Raw genomic sequence first — 20774 nt, 5'->3', positions numbered from 1 at the left:
AGCAAATGCAGATTTTTATTATAGTATCACTCACTTGTCTGCATTTACGAATTGATCACCTAATAGTTTTTTTACTAGGTATTTAATGATGCTGAATCAACTACTAGGTTATTTAACGTCGATGGATTGGTGATAGCAAGATGAGACCAAAGATTCGCCATAGATTACCTGACATTCGCCCTTACGGTTCGGAAAAATGTCAGAAAAAACCAGGTAATCAGCCCAAGCGGGGATCGAACCTGTGCCCGGGTGCAACTCAAGATCAACAGCAAGCATCTTAGCCGACAATGGTGTTGTTAATTACCAACAGAGCGAGAACATTACCTCCTTGTAGTGTTCTGGACTAAATCTGAAAATAAAAGAAGTAGCACTGAGAAGAATGTATTTTTAATTGTGTTAGCTTTGGAAGAAATAACATAATAAGCTTCACGTCATCCATTTCATTTATGCCTTCAATATTACCGTGATTGGAGACCTTGCAATCGATACATGTCATGACTTTCTTTATTTCGATCTTGGCCTGTTGGGAAATCCATCTAGATTTCACTGACCAGAATTCTGGACGGATTCCAGTCATGTGGACAAAAACAATAGGGCCAATTGGGCGATGCTCAATTTAAAATACTGCAAAGAATAAAAATCCAAACGTGATGAACGAATCCATTCCAGTGAGTGTCTACCTTAAGTTATGTTCGCCAGAAACCTTTGTGTTTGATGACTTTAACTTTTTAGACAGTATCTGATTTGAGGAGGACCCAGCAAAAAAGTGCTAAGCCACATTTTCGGCCAACTTGTTATAAATATTTTATTGGAGAGTATAGTGTCAAGTATTTCTACAGAGAACATAACAGATGGCCTTATTATCAGTTTTATGCCCTTGTCTTAATCTCTTCCTAGGCATTGACAAAGCTTTAGACACACTATGGATTCAAGGTTTATTTATAAAATTAATAACATCTCATCTTCCAGATACCTATGTTCTAGGATTGACAAAAAAAATAAAATTTTGTTTTGTTTTAAATCGAAAAACATGTTTTTAAAATATAAAATTATTCTTTTCTCCCACTTTGCTGCAGGCAGCCTAATACAGAAGTACATAATTTATTTTACAGTTCCTAGTTGTGTTTGATTAGTGGTGTATTCTGCATGCTTTATTTGTTACATGAAAAGAGTTGAAAAATTTATGGAAAAGTTGGGTCTGTTGTAATTATGGGTTCAATAGGCAGAAAGAAGAATCCAGTATGGCAACATTTTATGTAAATCAGAAGCTGTAAAAAGTAGAACTGTAAGGGCAAAACGTAAAGTGTGCAAAGAAGATATGATCGGACTTGTAGCAAGAATGAAACAGCATAAAGAGTCTATATGTTTTCGAAGAAACACTGCCGTACAATTTGGAGATGATACTGACTTAATGGAACATGAAGATCAAAGTCGAAGTTCCGTATTGTCTTCTGATCAGCGGTTGACATCTAATACAAGCCACACAAGTTCTTTCTCAATTTTCAATTAAATGCCACTTCAATCACATTTTTTAATTCTATAGGTAATTTACAAACAAAAAAGACAAGTTTTATGGGTTTGTACAGCATAACAAATAATTCCCGAAAAAAGTTCACAATTTTTTGTTCAAATTCTTGTCTACATCAAGAAACATACCATTAAATAACTTGAAGTATTGTGTTCATGTGCTGTTATGTTAAAAAATATCACATATTCACTTCTTATTAAAAATTACTCATCTAGACAAGACTTTGAGGCTACTCTTGTTGGTAATAAGAGACAAATTCCCTCAAACAAAGAAATGGCTTTTAGTTCACTTCAACTACCAAGAGACATGAATGATTGTATTGCCTACTGTAAAGTAACAAAATTGAATGTTTAAAAGTGGCCTCACCCAACCATAGCCCCCTTTAGTTACAAATTATGTGATAACTCCCTCTCCCTTTCAGTTGTAAGAGTTCTATGCCATTTGTATTGCCTACTGTAAAGTAACAAAATTGAATGTTTAACAGTGGCCTCATCCAACCATAGCCCCCTTTAGTTACAAATTATGAGATAACTCCCTCTCCCTTTCAGTTGTAAGAGTTCTATGCCATCAAGTGAAAAGCATAAAATATCCAGAACTGGAATCGAGCATTGTGATGAAGATACATCTGAAGGAACTTAGACTTGTACGAGAATTACAGAGATGTCATTCATTGTCTTCCACTTAAGTCGAAGAACATTCCAAAGAGGGTTAGATAGGTTTACAATACACACAACGAAAAAGGAGAGGAAAAAAAAAAAAAGACAACTGGATTTGCAAGTAGTCCGCTTCATTTCTGGCACAAACTCCACTTTTAGCATGCTGAATATCCTTAGTTTCTAAAAATAGCTCAACTTTTTAACGAAATTTACACTGAGAAGTAGGCCGAAGTAATGAAAATAAAACTTCGAAAGGAAAATATGTATGCATGGCTCTGGATGGTTGGAGCAATGTGCATAATGATCCAATTGTCTGTGTGTCTGTTAGTGACATTCTGTACCAATGTACTCATTTAATCGAAACCACTGACACTGAACATAAGTCAGACTTCTGATTACCTCTTATTGCTGACTGAAAAATCAATTAAAAACTGTCAACAATATGACTGCAGAGATCGAAGTTTTGTCACTGATAGTGCTGTCTATATGGGGAAAATAAGAGAGGAGTTGGCAAAAATGACGTCAAAGATGTGATAACTTAAGATTGCTCAGCTCACCACCTCAATATAATAGCACATGATTTGGGGGACGTCAGCATTAAGGAAGCATATTAAACACATTGTTAAGTACCATCATTAGGGGTTACTTTGATATTGGGGGCTACTTTGATAACCACTTTGATCAAGTATTAAAATCAAATTCCCGCGAAAGATATCAGAATGCGGTCAACTTTGGATCTCGTGTTGGCAGCCCTGTTAAACTAGTCATGAGATAGCAATGGTACTATGTAAACACTTCATGTAGTAGAGGAGAAATTAAATATTTTGTGGTTTATAAAGTGAATGAAGATTTCTGATACCTTCAAAACTTTGAAGATACAAAGGTAAGCATACTTACAAATGAATATTCAATTCTATCTTCAAATAAAGTTGTTCTTTGTCATTTAAAGTGTTGCTTGTCGTTCACTTGAATGTTCTAGTATGCACACCAGTTACGTTGAAGAGTCATGGGGTAACTTTGATAGTGAGGATGGGTCTAAGTTGATAATCTAGTAAAACTTTTAAAATTACATTTCTACTATTTTAGATGTTATCGCTGTCTGTCCAGAGCTACTATGGTGCGAGATTATAAAAAGGAACCAGGTTCTCGCCCATACAACAATTTTTCACATTCTTTAAAGGAGCCAGGCGACATATTTTGATGGAGTGGAAAGAGAAAAATCCTCGATTTTCAACTGTACCGAAGGCTATTTTTCCAAGCTTGTTGAAGAAAGCATTGATCTACATGGATAAGGCAAAGTTAGACAAATACTAATAAAGAATCATTGCCCGAAGATACGGAACAGTCACAAATAAAACGAATTTTGATAAACAGTTCCTTTTCTAAGGGCATTTGTCCTTGCAATAAGAAAGAAGTCCTCAAAAAAATTCCAGAGTCTGTAGAAGTTGTTGAACAACAGGTTGAGAGTTGCCTCATGGCATTTCTTCAAGAACATCAATTTGGGAATTCTAATACAGCTGGCTCTATGATGAGAAAAAAGAGATGACTCAATGTTGAAGCAGGGAAGAGAGTGATTACTGTGTCTACTTCAAACAAAAAAGGCAGCAATGATGACGAAGAGCCTCAGGTGATTTGTGTAAATGAGCAGATCAAAGTTTCAGGCCCCAAAATTCCAGAAGATGCTGAACATAGTCAAATAGAATCAGAAAACCCAAAAACAGGAAATTTCATCCTTGCTAAATTTCTTTCTAGTAAAGGTACGAAAATCTTCACATATGTCAATGTAATTGTGGACATGACATCAAATGGAATAGTGGTTCATGGTCTCAAAAGAGCTGATGAGAGAGAAACAAAATTTAAGCCAACTGACAGGACATTTCTACTATTTCAATGCAACACATCATCAAGATTTTACCTTCTTCATTCGCAGAACTAACTGACAATTCCATGATTTATGTCTTCCCTAATGTTCCTGAATTCAAGTAAATTGTAGTTTTGTTTCCATTAGTTTTATGAAAAGTTGATTTAGTTTGTAGTCTAGATTAATTGTTTATGAGACTGGCAATGTTCTGATAGAACAAATTTGATTTCAACAATTTCTATAATTTTCTATGTCTATTATAATGTACAATGAGCCTTTGTACCTTTTCTTGAAAATGAAATACTAATGTGGTATTTGAAATATCCTTTAAATATAATTTCATTTGCTTAATTTGTCCTGATTTACCTCTATAATAGCAAATCTCACAACTTTAGTTTGACTCTATTTTGTCATCTTCGAGTTACTACGGAAATCTGGCTTTAAATAATGGTATATCAAAGTAGCCACCATCACAGTTTAACTTTGATAGTATTGTCTATTTTTTTTTCACGGGTACAAATCAACACAATTATTTTCTTAGAAATAGGATAGCAAGGTAAAGACAATCTGAAATATACATATTTTTTATACGTTAAAATACTAAAAAATTAAGCTGTAACCATAAAAAATATAAGTTAAATCTATCAAAGTAGCCCCACTTGATGGTACTTTAAGAACACTCACTTTGCAACAGCTGAGTACAAAGAAGCAGGCGGAACTGCTCTTGCTTTTCCTACAGATGTTTGCTAGAATTCTCTGACTGTTTACAGTCCTATTTAGACAACTGGCACATTATTGTCAAGGTCTGCACTGAAAAACTAAATGCCATCGAACCAAGTTTAAGTGCGAAAGTGAGCAGTGTCAATTTTGAACACAATGCACAAGATTATCTTTAAAAAGTTAAAACTGTCTTGGTCTCTCTAGATAAGGTGCAGCATCAGGACTGCATCATTCCAGAAATAGTTGAGGTTTGGTTTGACCTGTATCATTTTTTCAGGAATGAGAACGACCAAAGACTTAAACTACATCATTCTGCTATGGAGTATGTTGAAGACTACTACCTACATGCAATGCCTGATCTGATTGAGTACAAGGCAAAATGTTCACCTTTCAATGAATATCTGTTCAGCTCTGCAACACTGAAGGAGATTATGTTGGATGGCATCGGAGAAGAAACTTCAGACTTCAAATCTGGCGAACCAGGTTCATCAGTTGTGATTGAATGCCTTTCTCCACCTTCAGGTTTGTGCATAGTTAAGTAAGAAACAGATAAGGCTGTCAAACTCGTCTGTGTTTTTCGTACACTCATCAATAAAATTTTTAATGAAGTAGAAATGGTGTCTGGTTGTGTAATGACTCATTGACACAATAGAGAAACTGTGATGTACTTTTCAACTTTTATTTTATTTTAGAGCTCATTTTTTCATTTTGAATTTTTAAGTTGAGTTTGTAGAAAAGTAAGACTAGAATACTTTATTAAAGCATCTTAAAATTATTTTCAGGAACTTTCTTATAAATATAATAAAACATGCTTTTCACAGTATATGCAGATACCAGCATTCAAATTGTTAACTTTGTACAGGCCCATTTTGCAAAGATTTTCTTATTAATAACAATGTTTGTTTGGAAAAAAAAAAAAAAAAAAAAAAAAAAAAAAAAAAAAAAAAAAAAAAAGTTTGTTCAAATTTTAGAAAATGTCAACCCCGCTATTTTTATATAATTAATATAGGCTGACCAGATGTCTCCGATTCCCAGGGACAGTCCCCGGTTTTGAGTTGCTGTCCCCTGGGAGCAAATGTCCCTGCTTTTGTACCCGGAAATAAATTTTGTCCCCAGAAGTTTTCATTTTGTTTCAGTAACATTTTACACGTCAAATATTGAAGTATCGTGATGAAACTACTGCGATTCATGCACATTTCTTAATGGTTCTCAGTACGAGACAGAACCAGCGAGCACAGTATGAGATATTCTGCACTCTTTGAGAAGAACATAGCATCTTTGTCTTCATTAGCATTGCACGGATGTGTTAGAATTGCTGCAGTGTCAATTTTTAAGTAGTTAAAAAAATTAGGAACTTTGTGACACACCAACAGGTGAAAAGTGGTATGATCTTTTTCAACATTTGAAAAAAAATTCCATTCCATTTGAAAATCTTATCAAAATAGTGTCATTAATCATGTCTTTCAGTCAATAATTCAACATATGAAAGACTTTTCTCCACAATGACTCAATCTGGACTGATGAAAATTCAAGAATGAAAATTGACGCAGTTAAAGCTTTGTTATAAGTGAAAACAAACTTTCATTTCTCATGTGAAGAACTTAGTATGAAACTGTATGGGAATGAACAGATCCTTAAAAAGATACATTCTTCAGAGAAGTATTTGTAATAGTAATATGCGTTACAAGAGCGTTATGTTGACGTTTTCATGTTCGAGGAAAAGATTGAAAAAGCGAAACGTAGTTGAGCTTTTTTTAATTTCCAAGAACATGAAAACAATCATACCGCTCGTGTATCGTACATTATTTTGTGCGAAGATCGTTTATTACATACTTGAAAGAGGAATTTCTAATTAGTTGCAATGAAATCTCCATCTTGGTTTCTGTTCAATGACGGCAACTTTGGAAAACAAATATATCTATCTTCAACATTGTTCCTATAAAATGTTTTCTGTGTTTACTATACTCCAGCAGACCGTGATATACGTCTGTCTTTTTTTTCCCCCAGTCTATAAATGCGAACTTAAAACAAACGGTAAGGTTATGTAATGATTTATTTTTCATTTTAATACTTTAAGAAAATTATTTATATAACATATTGCAGTGATAACATCGGCATCTGGAATCTTGTTGATTTTTTCACGGCTTCCTTAATGTTACTTGCATCACGAATGCAATAACTTTAGTGGAGTAGTAGAGTTTACTTAATTTTTTAAAATATTTAAAAACAATAATTAACAGTGCAATTTAGGTGAAATTGCAGTGGTAAGTTTCCAATTTATAATTATTACTATGTTAAACGTCTCTAAAAATAATATGTTAAAAGCCTAAACCAGTAAAATGAATATGTCTCTTAAGCGGTAAGAAGACGGAAATTGTTATGTGTGTTACGTTGGGAATACTGAATGTGGTATTTCACACTTAACCGCGTATTGGTTTTGTGCGGAAAGCAAGCAAATACGCACGATCTCGCACAAAATATGTATGTTAAGAGTTCAGTGTGTACAATATTATGTGAAAGACTTCCATGGATGCGTCAGTACTAAAATTGAATTCTTAGTTACTATAATTATGTATAGGAGTTACATATGTTTATGCATTTAATTAAAACAGTTGAGATACTTTACAAATTCAATGTGCGAAGTGCTATCATTGTATCTACTGTTACATGTATTTTACGCAACATTTCAATGGAGAGTGACTAGATAAGCATTTGTGGTTTTTTTAAATTGCCGATGTCCCCTGCTGGACCATAAAAAATCTGGTCAGCCTAAATTAATAGCTCTATCAGAAAGGACCTTCAAAGCGAAAATCAGTAACACATTCTCTTCTGAAAAACCAATAAATGTAAGTGATCCTTATGGTGGAGTTCTATCACCTATACTTTTAAATATCAATATGGCAGATTTCCTTAAAAAACCCTTGCACCCTCGTTCCACCCAATATGCTGATGACAAGGCAGCGGATTTTGAATTTTTCATGTTTCTCCCCCTCCCCTTTAACTTAAATATGCACACAGAGCATTAATTAATTTTTCATTGTTTGGGATAACTACACAAGGCTTTATTATGTATATTTGAGCATAATGTAACACTACAACATGTTTATACTTAAAAAGCATATATTTGCCTATTTCTATCATTATAATAAAAAATGAAGAGTAAAAATATAAATCACGAGGTTATTGCATTATTACAGCCTTTTTTATGCTCTCCTCATCTCTCACTTAACCATCTGTTTCTTTATTAGCACAGAAACTGCATTGTTACAGAACTAATTCTCACTTATTATTTTCTGCTTGTCCTTACCTCTGTAATCTATTGCACGCCATCTGGATCTCAATACAACAATTGAAATAATTTTATCTTCTAACTACTAACGTCAACTTTGTCAACAGTAACTGTATATTAGCTAATTTTTTTTATTAATTACTTACTCGAAATAATTTTAGAAAATAATATTAGAATCAAACAAGTGGAGCAATTTACATATTTAGTAGTACTAATAAATAGCCATGTAACACATTTTGAAGAAATAGTGAATAAAATTCGTAAAGGAAGACTTAGGATGTTTAAACTCTGTATGATGGAGGAAACAAATCACCCCTCAAGTTGAGAAACTTTTAGGAAAGCAGTAGTTAAATCCATAACTTGTTATGGAAGTGAAGTTTTGATATTGAAAAACGAAGGCCAAAGAAAACTCCAGGCTCTGAAAATGTATTAGTTGAGAAGACTAGCTACTATAACAAGATTACAGAAAACTCCGAATACTATCTGTAATAAATTACACGATGAAGCTTCAATATTAGAACACATTGAAAAAAGGCAACTGAAATGGTTTGGACATCTCAGAATGGAAGAGTTGGGTTTAATAATGAGTATTTTATCTATAGGCTTTTCCGTTCTGGCTTTTTTTCATTTATTAACTCATGCATTATTTAAGGCATTCTACTGATGGCCAAAGAAATTATATCAGTGGACACCTCAAGAGAGGAGGAAGAGGAGAAGGGGAAGACCTCAGTTTCCTTGGGAATGTCAACTGAGAACGGCTATGAAAGAGAGAAGCATGGAAGAATATTTAGTTGAAGATAGACATCTGTGGCATTTCACAATGGAAATGCAGCTTTTAACTGTATAAATCCGAATAATAATAATAATAATAATAATAATAATAATAATAATAATAATAATAATAATAATAATAATATTATTATTATTATTATTATTTTAATTACAGAGTCAAAACTCAATTAAAAGAATAAAATTTAATAATAAAAAAAATTCTTACATAATTCATAATACCCATTAATATAGTAAAAACAATGATTAATTAACTAGTTTTTAACAGCTAATTTAAAACTACTGGTTTCAAGATAGGTTGACATGATTAGACAATACATTGAATAATATGATTCCCATTTCCTGAAAACAATTTTTGTTAAAATATTTCTACAGAAATTAGGCCTCAAATTATTTTTGTTCCTGTGCTGTATTCATAAGTAGGATTATTTAGTAAAAACGAGTCAAAATTTCAAAAAGCGCTTTTCTTTTTGAGACCACAGCTATCTGCTTGGAAATTATGGCAGAAAAATACCAGTATGATGAAAAAGAAATCAAGCAATTTCGAAAAAGAAACATGTTGCTTGAACAGGATAATAAGCAGTTAAAGGAAGAACTAAGTGCAGCAATGCCGAAATTTAACATTTAAAGACTGTCAAACAGACAGTAATGTCATTTTTTTCAGAAAGCAAAAAACTTTCAAGAAGACGATGTACAAAGTGGAGTGCAGAGATTGCATTTCTAATTCAGTGACATTGCGTTCATTGTCAAGGAAGGTGTCTGATTTTGTTAGAAATGTGTTAACATAATCCTCTGCCTTGCCATGCAAAAGTGAAAAAGGATGCTATAAATTTTCTGTTTCTCCTGTTATAAAATAATGTTACTGTAAATATTTTGCGATCACAGAATGAAACTCTTAGGCCTACGCATTTTCAAAAGGATGAAATCCTTTCATTGAAAAGGATGTTGTCCCTAGTTTAGAGAAAATGGGGATCAAAGGTCAACTTTCTTATAACCTTTCAGAAGACTGTAGCAGAGATCTGCATTCTTGTGTGCAATCGTTAGTTTAAGTTTGGCAGGAAATGGAAGCATTGGATATGAGTTTGACCAGTCACTAGTCAGTGACAAGAGATATGTTCCTAAAGTAATTTGGTCCATTGAATCTACATACTTTTGAATAAGAATTTTGTATGTGACATGAGTAGATCTAACAGGAAATTAATGTCAACGTCACCACACAACATGCACATAGAAAATCTATTTTGTAGAGACTGACAACTTTGGACATTTTGTGAAGTTCCGCATGCTCTTAAATTCTGACGTAATTATCTATTGGATAAAGGGTATATTCTGCTGACTGGAGAGACTAACAATATTTCTGTCAACTACTTGATAGTCAGAGCAAGGGTGATTTTAAATATGCATATAAGTTCACAATCACACATATTAGTTGCTGGAATCGACAGACAAAATGCCAGGAAGATGGCAGAAATGCTTTCGGGAACTGTATTCCGCATTATATCACATCTCTTTCCAGAGCATGAGCATGTAGAACAATTAGTGAGGAATTTAAATAATGGATTCAATGTGCTTAATTCTAGGCATTAACTTGGAAGAACAAAATATAGCACTTGATCTGCTGGCAGAATTGTGTTCCAATACACACGTGGAAGAAAAGTCGAAAGTTTTGCCCTTTCACACAGATTTTCTTGTATCCATCAGGAGTCTGAAAAGGCTATACAATGGCTCAAAACAGATTCTTACACTTACCTATTAGCTTCTAAGTGTAATCAGGACGTTATTGAAATTAATTTTCCCAAATAAACGGCTTTGGTCTTTTTTACATCATCCTTAACCAACTGCAGTTACAACGAGATTAAAATCCCTTCTCATCAGGCACAATTGTATCATGTTCAAATTATTAAAAATTAACATAAGTGAAATAAGTATGTAATTACTAAGGAGCGGATTTCTATGTAATCAAATATTCTTTTTGCGTGTGATAAAACACAATTAACAAAGTTAAAAATTCCGAACATGAAGTTTCAAGTTTAAAACCCGAATTTTATTTCACATAAAAACACATATTTTCACAAAAAAATTATGTAAATACATATTTTCAGGAAATCTATTATAAACACATAAATCTTGGAGTTTTTTAATTAAATAATTTTTTTTACAAGAACTTTTAAATATTTTAAAACTAAATTATATCACTCAGAAGTACATTATCTTTTTTAAGAATTCTTGGTTGCTTCGTGTTTCTAAGCGCTGTGTGGTGTATCTGTGATCCATTTTCGTAATAGTATCGCCTCAAGTTCTGAGAACTGCTAGGCAGCATATCAATGTTATTATTAGAGAATAAATTAACATGGACAAGGAGGAGAGATCTTGTAACACATAATTAGGAATATATATTATATATTCTGTCGGATCCCAGCCAACTAGTCACTCATAACGAGTGCACCTCAGCACATATGTGGACTTCAGTCCTACATTCATAGACATCTATGACGTAGTGCAGAGGGTGGCCACTAGAGGGAACCCAAGAGTTGGAACTTAAACTGAGACGATTCTGTCTGACACCGGGATGGGTATCCGGTGTGGCTTAGTGGATAAAGCATCAGCACGTAGAGCTGAAAACCCGGGTTCAAATCCCGGTGCCAGAGAGAATTTTTCTCTGTTCCATTACTCTTTCATCGTATAATTAGGAATGTTTATTGTTGCTGAAGATGATTTCATTCCACGTTTTGTTTGTGAAACACAACAGATAGGAGCTCGGATATATATATTATTTAATTTAAACAAATCTCTCGCTCATGCCTATCAAGTAAGGCAATACATCTTGTTGTGATTCCCTGTCATCGGCCTTCGTCAATCGATATCCTTCAAGATATACTGAAAGATGGTTATTTAAAAAACGATTTGGCTTTCCTATTAGCAAATCTAAGCTTTTTGTGTGACACCATAAAAAAAACTCGAAACATCCAAAAACCTGTTGTCTGAAACAGGGAGGTGCGTGCCATGGAAATTAAACTAGACTCGCTACCAGGTTCTATAGCACAATTACTAAGGGATAAATTCCAGAATGTGTTTGGGAAAAACAGTGGATATAAACAAATGGACAGTGTATGTGTTTGTGACATTCCTCTCTTTAAATATGGACATCTGATGTCCTGTGATGTGGAAAGATCGTTTTCACAGTATAAGTCGTTGTTCAGAGATAATCGGTATGCATTTGTGATGGAGAATTTGGAGATGACCTTTGTTGTTCACTGCAATTCTCGGCCAACTACTAGCACTCAAGTGTGGTTGATGAGCAGGCCTACCTAGTAACATTTTTTTTTTTTCAAGCTAAGTAAGGTATTTTTGTCATATTAAAAAAATATATTTTTTTTATTTTTAGCAAATATTTTCGTACTTTTTAGCATATAAAAAATAGGCCTAAATATATTTAAATTTTTAGCACATAAAAATCCGCTCCCTAGTAATTACTTTTGTGTCACCCTGTATAGCAGCTGAATAAAATGGTGACAGTACCAGCAAAATGAGTCCAGGGTCCAGCACCAAAAGTTACTCAGCATTTGCTGTTGATGGGTTGAGGACAAACCCCAAAAAAAACCTGAACCAGGTAACTTGTCGCAATTAGGATTTGAACCTGGGTGAAGAAGTAGTGACATAAATAGTGACTGGATAAAGATAAGAAGAGCTGTTAAGAGTTTACAAGTATTGGGTGGTTACGTAGAATAAAAGGAAACAGAACAGAGTTCTCTTGCATGATTTTACTAATATTATTAGATTACTATGATGTATTGAAGTACATATGATATTTTCGTGCTGGAAGAGAGAATTTTTCTCCATTCTCTCCATTCTTCTTCATAATATTATTAGAGTAAATTTACAAATTACTAATATACTAATAATTTCTGTTGCATAATACCGACCAGTTTACTAATATTATTAGTGGTTTTCACTTGAAGAATTTTACAAATTAAAAGTTTGTCATGACAATCATTATCTCGATGGTAGTGAGTGTAAATTTCACGTAAATTAAAAAAATAAACAGTATTGTTATGACTGCCTCCATGGTCTGTTAGTCAGCATGCTGGCTTCCAGACCTGGAGGTCTCAGGTTCTATTCCCGGGTTCACTGAATTTTCCTTGAAGAAGAAAAATTGCCTGGATGTATAGAGTCTGAAAATTTGTATGAATGTGAGTGTGCCGGGTTAATATTAATTAGCCAATCATCAAAAATATTTTAAAAAATACAATGTATCAGGACTACCGCTGGACAGTAACCTGAACACAAGTTTCAGCATCACATTGTTGACAAGTAACCATAAAGCACTAATAGATAATATAGCGGTAACAAAAAAAGACTAAAAGAAAGTATTGTTGTGTCAATTAAACAAACTTACATGTAAAAAATCAATATTGTTTCGCCGATTTAACGACACATGAACTAAATGCGAAAAAATACGTGAATATGGAAAATCAACTGGAGGAATACTGCAGAACAAAGGTTGGACATATTTGAGAGATGTTTTATGTCCAAATACAAAAATGCATCAGTGGTATGAAATAAAAGACTTCTATGAACATGATATAGTTATATTTAGGAGGAGGCCTTGGTAAGTCTTCATCTGAAGAATCCAAAACTAGATAACATTAATCATGATTTAGTTTACTAAATAATTGTCTGGTATGCTGAAATGGTATTACAGTAATTACACATGAAGAGGCAGTAGATCAGTGCACAAGGTTGTGCAGAGCAATAATATGATCTTATCACAAGCAACAAACACTGCCCAGAAGATAACCAAAAGGGGGTGTTGGTTTTCAACACACCGATGTGGCAAGACACGCTGGAAATTGTTAGTAGAGCATACTCCCACAGTGAGTACATACATCTGAATAACCATGAACACCCCAAGAACACAACTCGAGGTAGTGAGTGACAGGTGTAGGAAGGACCTTACAGACAGTGAATGGCAGGCAATATAAGAGTTTCTGTTGGAAAACAGTATGGTAAAGAAAGGTGCCGTAACAGGTGCAACCATGAAAATTTCATGTCAGTACGAGAACAGCGTATCACATTTGGCAATCTTTGGAAAGTTGATTCATTTGTGATGCAGTGCATTTCAGATGAAAGACAATGTTGGTCCAAAGAAAAAGGATCTCGTCTTATGACTACAGCACCTGTCACTGTGAAGGTGGCAGAATATACATTCAATTGCAGTGGTGCTAAACATCCCTGCATGTGAAAGCAGGAGATATCAGAGTTCATACAAATGTACTGAAGCCATTATTGACTATCGTAAGAAAAAGGAACGTCAAAAATTTGCCTTATCAATGCTGGATCCTATCATAGTCGACTGTCCTGAAGGCGAAAATCTGAACTTCAACATGATGATGGACAGTCAGAAAATGTATGTATTGCCCAACAAATCATACTCGAAACAAACATGCAAAAGCAAATCGTTCATTCTCAAGATCATGTTTCTGGCTGCTATAGCCCGGCCTTGTTAGGATACTAGTCGCAATCAGTGGTTTGATGGTAAAGTAGACATTTGGCCATTCATCAGCAAGAAGCCTGCAAAGAGAAACCTACTGGTAAAATGGTCACCAGACCATTAACTGTCACCAAAGATGTTTACTAAGACATGCTCATCAGCGAATTAATCCCAGCAATAAATGCAAAATGGCCCATGAACCATGCACAGGGAGAATTCAGATGTCGTTCAGCAGGACAACACGTGTCCACATATTGCTCCCATTGTGATCTCATCTTCCTACTAGTATGTGTGTGTGTGTGTGTTTTTTTTTTGTATTTGTATCTGCAATTTTACTTCTATTTCTTATTTCCTTCTTCTCTTTGCATTTGTTTCTTGTATACGGTATGTCTATTTGTATTCTGGTGGTGTAGTAAAGAAGGTCTAATGGCCTTAACTCCACCAGATTAAATAAATAAAATAAATAAAAATAAATACAGATCCTGGACTAATAAGTTGTATCTATGTTTTTGGCTAGTTTGTACTTATCCTGGAGTAATAAAGTTGTATTACTCATTTCCGTATTTCATTTTCCTCCTATATAAACGCTAATGTACAATTATGCACATCAGACAATTATTATGGGACAGAGAGAGCATTATTGACTACAAACAAATAATATTAATATTTTTACTAATAATTTGCAAGTTCTCTTCTTAGCATTATGCAACAGAAATATTCTACAAATTACAAATCACAAGTAAATTTAATAATATTAGTTTCTAAATTATTATGCAATAGGGATCAAGTTAAAATTTTATTATGGAATGATGAACTTGACAGGGAAATCAAAGAAAGGAAAAGTTATATATCTGGTTAGGAAACAGAAGCAATGAAAACTGTATTAAACACAAAAAATAGAGATGTATGATAAGGAGATTGTCATGACAAAATAAAAGACAAAGCTAGGATCAGTTTGTAAGCTGAATATGAAGAGATGTAACAGGTGCCTAAACTTTGGATTTAGTGTCTTTAGAGGACTGAGAAAAGAAGAAAATGCCAAAGCATGGATTTATTAATAAGTTGGCTATTTAACGGCGCTGTATCAACTACTAGGTTATTTAGCGTCGATGCTACTGGTAGTAGCGAGATGGTGCTTGGCGAGCTGAGACCGAGGATTCGCCATAGATTACCTGGCATTCACCTTATGGTTGGGAAAAAACCCAACCAGGTAATCAGCCCAAGCGGGGATCAAACCCACGCCCGAGCGCAACTTCAGATTGGCAGGCAAGCGCCTTAACTGACTGAGCCACGCCGGTGGCCTACAAAGCATGAATAGAAGTAATTACAGAACAACAATGGATAGAATATTATACAGTTATTAGTGTACAAAAATGTTGAAATAACCATAACGACAGAGTGTATCTATAAACACAACAAATTGATAGAGATCGAACAGGCCTTAAAAGAAACCAAAAATAGGAAAGTCCCAGGAGTGGACAACATCAATATGGAGGAAGGTGATTAAAAAGAAGATTCGGGCAACTCTTCAACACAGTTTAGAATGAAAAAGTGTAAGAGTAATAAATATAAGGAAAAAGAAATGAGAGTGGAAACTGCAGAAGAATTTCCCTTTTGACTACAGCATATAAATTATATGTTGCAATCCATAGCTGAAACAATATTGGGTGAAAAGCAAAATGGTTTCAGAAAGGGTAGATAGTGTATCAATGTCATTTTTACTATTAAACAAATTTTAGAAAAAAAAAAAAAAAAGGACCGAATACAATTTTAAAAACATGTATACTGTTTTTAGACATTATTAAAGCATATGATACAGAAGATCGCACAAAGTTATGGAAAATATTAGAAGTATATAAGTATAAAATTCCTTTGAATTTTATAGTCATTACAATAACACTAAGATAACTATTGAAAAAGGGAAAGAAGTATTAGAGGCCAACATTGGATTGAGATAAGGCTGTGGTTTGTCATAAATATTATTTGATATGTATTTGAATAAAATAATAGAAGAATGAAGAAGAAAATGCAAACTAAAATAAATTATCATAAAGAAAACTAATATAGATACTATTATATTCGCAGATGACCAGATATTATTGACGGAAAATAAGGATGATGTGCAGAAATCAGTGTTCGAGTTAAACAAATTACTAAAATAATACAAAATTAAAATTTCGAAAGATAAAACAAAAGTAAAAGCCATGATGGGTAAAGTAGAACTTCGAGTAAAAACAGTTAGAGGAGGACAAATCATCATCATGGTGCATCCAAGATATAGGCCCAATGTTCCGGTCTCAGAAGTCTTTCCATTGATCTGCCCTGGGTTCTTCTTCTGAGTGGTGTATACTTTACAATTTGGGATGGTAGTCTGTTTCTGTCCATGCGCTGTCATGTTGGATTCAATTTTCTCTGTATTTTATTTATTTTATTGGGTTATTTTACGATGCTGTATCAACATCTAGGTTATTTAGCGTCTGAATGAAATGAAGGTGATAATGCCGGTGAAATGAATCCGGGGTCCACCACCGAAAGTTACCCAGCATTTGCTCGTATTGGGTTGAGGGAAAACCCCGGAAAAAACCTCAACCAGGTAACTTACCCCGACCGGGATTCGAACCCGGGCCACCTGGTTTCGGGCCAGACGCGCTGACCGTATTTTCTCTGTATTTTTTAATTTTGTTAGTGATTGGTTTGACGTTGAGTTACAATTTCTCCATTGGTTTTATAATCTTGCCAAGTATAGTTTGCTATTCTTAAAAATCTCATTTCTGCTATGGTGATTCTTACCAGCTTCTTTAATTGTCCAGGTTTTGCATGTTATGTATTTTCAATCTCGTGTGTTTTTGTACTTGGGTTGCCTGAATTTTTTGTTGATGATCCCTGTGATCTGAGAGAATTTTGATATTTTGTTTGTTATATCTTTCTCATTTTCATACAATATTAGACATCCAAGGTAATTGAAACAGTTAACTTGCTCAATAATAGAATCATTTATGACAATTTTGCATGTAATTGAGTCTTTTCCCTTGAAGGCCATTGATTTTGTTTTATTTGTTAAGATTTTTAGTAAACACTTGTTGCAATTTGTGGGTGGAAATTTGTAGTTAATCTTCTGAAGCTGCTATTACAACTTAGCCATCTGCAAAAAGAATTGTTTGGATGTCCTTGTTTCTTGAAAGTTTTATTCCACTTATACTTTTGTTACTACCATTCTGTAATAATTTGGTTCTTGTATATATTAAATCCAGACGTTTGAGATGGGCAGGGCATGTAGCACATATGGGCGAATCCAGAAATGCATATAGAGTGTTAGTTGGGAGACCGGAGGGAAAAAGACCTTTAGGGAGGCCGAGACGTAGATGGGAAGATAATATTAAAATGGATTTGAGGGAGGTGGGGTATGATGATAGAGACTGGATTAATCTTGCACAGGATAGGGACCGCTGGCGGGCTTATGTGAGGGAGGCAATGAACCTTCAGGTTCCTTAAAAGCCATTTGTAAGTAAGTAAGTATATATTGAATGAAGTGGGGAACATGAGGCAGCTTTGGTGAACTCCTTTATTAACATGTATTCATTCTATTAATTTTGAGTTAAGTTTTATTTATATGTCACTATGTTCATATATTTTAGCTATTTCTGTAAATAATGGCTCAGGTATGTTCATTTCCTTTAGTATCTTTGAAATCTTCTGATTTCGTCAAAAGCCTATAATCAGGACAAATATAATTGAACAATTTGTTCTATCTTTAGATATTTCGGTTCAAAAATATCAATAATAGGGGGGGGGGGGGGAAACAAAAAAAAAACAAAAAAAAAAAACCGCAGAATGGTAGAAAACATAGGAACATATTCTAAATTAATAGATGCATTGAAAGACATTTAGGCAGGAATATGAGAATAGACATCAAACAACGAATACACAAAATAGTGGCCAAACCAACATTAAAATATGTCTGTAAGCCTGGGTAAATCAAGACTAGAGGCATCCCAAATGAGATTTTTAAGATCTCTATTGAGTGTAACAAGAACAGATCGACTCCGGAATGTAGACATTACAGATCAAACCCGATTTTAGAATAAACTATTCAGTAGGAACAGGCCAAGGTGTCTTTAAATACAGTTGCACCAAAAAGTGTATGTCGAACTGATGTCTTTGCAAGAAAAAGTTACTTCTTTGCAACTCAAAATGCCATAACTGTTTGTCATGTAATAATAAGTAAATAAATTTGTCATAATTGTAATAATAAAATGCCATAACAATTTGTCATGTAATAATAAGTAGGCTAAATCTATTTGTCATGATTGTAATGATAAATAAATAAATTCAGTTTAACCTAGGCCACACTAGTTTAGACTAGGATAAGTCAATTAATATTTAATATTTGAGGAGAAAAATTCGCTCCGGCGCCGGGGATCGAACCCGAGTCCTTGGTTCTACGTACCAAGCGCTTTGACCACTGAGCTACACCACATTCAATCCACAGCATCAGATCGAACCTTCCTCCTTCAGTGTTTCCCTTTGTGGCCTGACTCCAAGTTAGGCATATATGTTGACATACATGTCTAGTGTCAAGTGACTTATTTGGCCGGGATTCCGCAGTTATGATGCACTGCTAGCTATGAGAATATTATGGATTTATTAATTTGTCCTACAGAATAATCTCTGTAATGTTGACAATTAATATTTGAGGAGAAAAAATTCCATATAATTCCACATAATATAGGATAAGTCAGTTTGTCTTGATAGCTCTTTAGGATAAACTAGTAATACCTGACATCTACAATGTTATCAGGACAAATGAGTTTGGACTAGGACAAACTACTTTATCCTATCGCTTGTCAGATATAATAGTTTGCCCTAGGAAGAACTAGTTTATTCTAAAATCGGGTTTGACCTGTAACATAGACATAATAGAACTAGAAGAATATAATTATAATAGAAGAAATACAGATATCAACGAAAAGAGCAAGTTCAAAGAATTGAGTCTTCAAGGCAAACATTATAATACAAACCTTTGGGGTAGATAGAGAAGCATTGGATGACCCTGTACGTGGAGAAAATAGTTCGAAGATTAGCCTCAGAACAGGTCTCATGGGCATACCCTTATTAGGGAAGAAGAAGACAGAACGAGTAATATTTTGGAATGAAATGTATTCGTTCAGCATACAGTGAAAACTGTAATTTAGAAATCTTGATTTATAAGATCACGTAAGGATTATACAATAATACAACAATTTGATATTTAATAAGTAATCTGTTTGCTTAGAATGACACAGGTATTCACAATACACGGTATTTACATGAAACATGCATTTCCTTTTGTATTTGCTCTTTTGTCATCTAAGGAAGAGATGCTGTACACATAAGTCCTTCGAGAAATATCCAATTTCTGTGCGCAAAGCAATACAAATCTTAACCAAAGTGTGATTGTAAGTGCCTTTGAATTAGGAATTATGAATGCCCATAGAGTTGTTCCTCCTGAAGGCACAACACGCAGTTATGTTTCTTCTACCTTGGAAAATCTGTTTTCAGGTCTGTGCAGGAGAGAGATCTAACAAGATTGTATGAAGATGCTGAAGACAGGACCTTTCGTAATGTAATTCATCAACTACTGAGTTTGCCTTCATTTCAACAGATGATGTACGTCAAGCTTATCATGAACAGCATAATGATATTCCTGAGACTGCACATTACTTCGATGCTAGGTACTTATATTAGTGGACATGAACAAAGGGGTCATAGGCGTATTGTTCGACCTTGATATCAGCCAGAACTGTGGAATCAATATACTGCTTACTTATTTATGGCTTTTAAGGAACCCGGAGGTTCACTGCCGCCCTCACATAAGCCCGCCATCGGTCCCTATCCTGTGTAAGATTAATCCAGTCTCTATCATCATATCCCACCTCCCTAAAATTCATTTTAATATTATCCTCCCATCTACATCTCGGCCTCCCCAGAGGTCTTTTTCTCTCCGGCCTCCGAACTAATACTCAACAATATACCGCTGCATTAGAAAAAATCAATCTACAGAGTGAATAAAAAGTCTGGAACCATATAAATATCTTCCATATGCTTGATTTTCGATTACTATTGGTGTTACCAGTATTTGTAATACCAAATGCTCTACCAGTGACACATTCGATTCTAACCCTCAGAATCATATGAAATTTTCTGAGAAAAACAATGGTGCAATCCGTTTTGACATATCTCTAATCATTTTCAAGTTATTTAAAGACAACTGTCATAAAGACACAAACATTAGTTACTGCATCTACAGATATTTTGTAACATGGTACAGTACTAAGGAAGCTTTGGAAAAGGTATTTTTATGCAATTCTGGTAATTAACTTTTCCTTCTTTACTGTTTGGTTAACCTGTGACAGTTTCAATGCATTGTTGTGATTATTCGAAGCTTTTCTGTAACAAATTTC

The 20774-nt window shown here is 34.2% G+C and overlaps 1 protein-coding gene and 1 long non-coding RNA gene across 5 annotated transcripts in view; one reads left to right on the top strand and one right to left on the bottom strand.

Moving 5' to 3' along the window:
• The window catches only part of SelR (methionine sulfoxide reductase SelR), a 113181-nt gene that overhangs the window by 9722 nt on the left and 82685 nt on the right, over positions 1–20774 (bottom strand). The gene's annotated exons all lie outside the window — the stretch shown is intronic.
• LOC138713603 (uncharacterized) lies at positions 5071–20046 on the top strand. Its single transcript, XR_011335937.1, has 2 exons — positions 5071–5287; positions 19873–20046. It is a non-coding gene; the product is annotated as an uncharacterized lncRNA (long non-coding RNA).

The sequence above is a fragment of the Periplaneta americana genome, chromosome 14, assembly GCF_040183065.1.
Source record: "Periplaneta americana isolate PAMFEO1 chromosome 14, P.americana_PAMFEO1_priV1, whole genome shotgun sequence".
Classification (NCBI taxonomy): domain Eukaryota; kingdom Metazoa; phylum Arthropoda; class Insecta; order Blattodea; family Blattidae; genus Periplaneta; species Periplaneta americana.
This window is presented reverse-complemented; position numbering and strand designations above follow the sequence as displayed.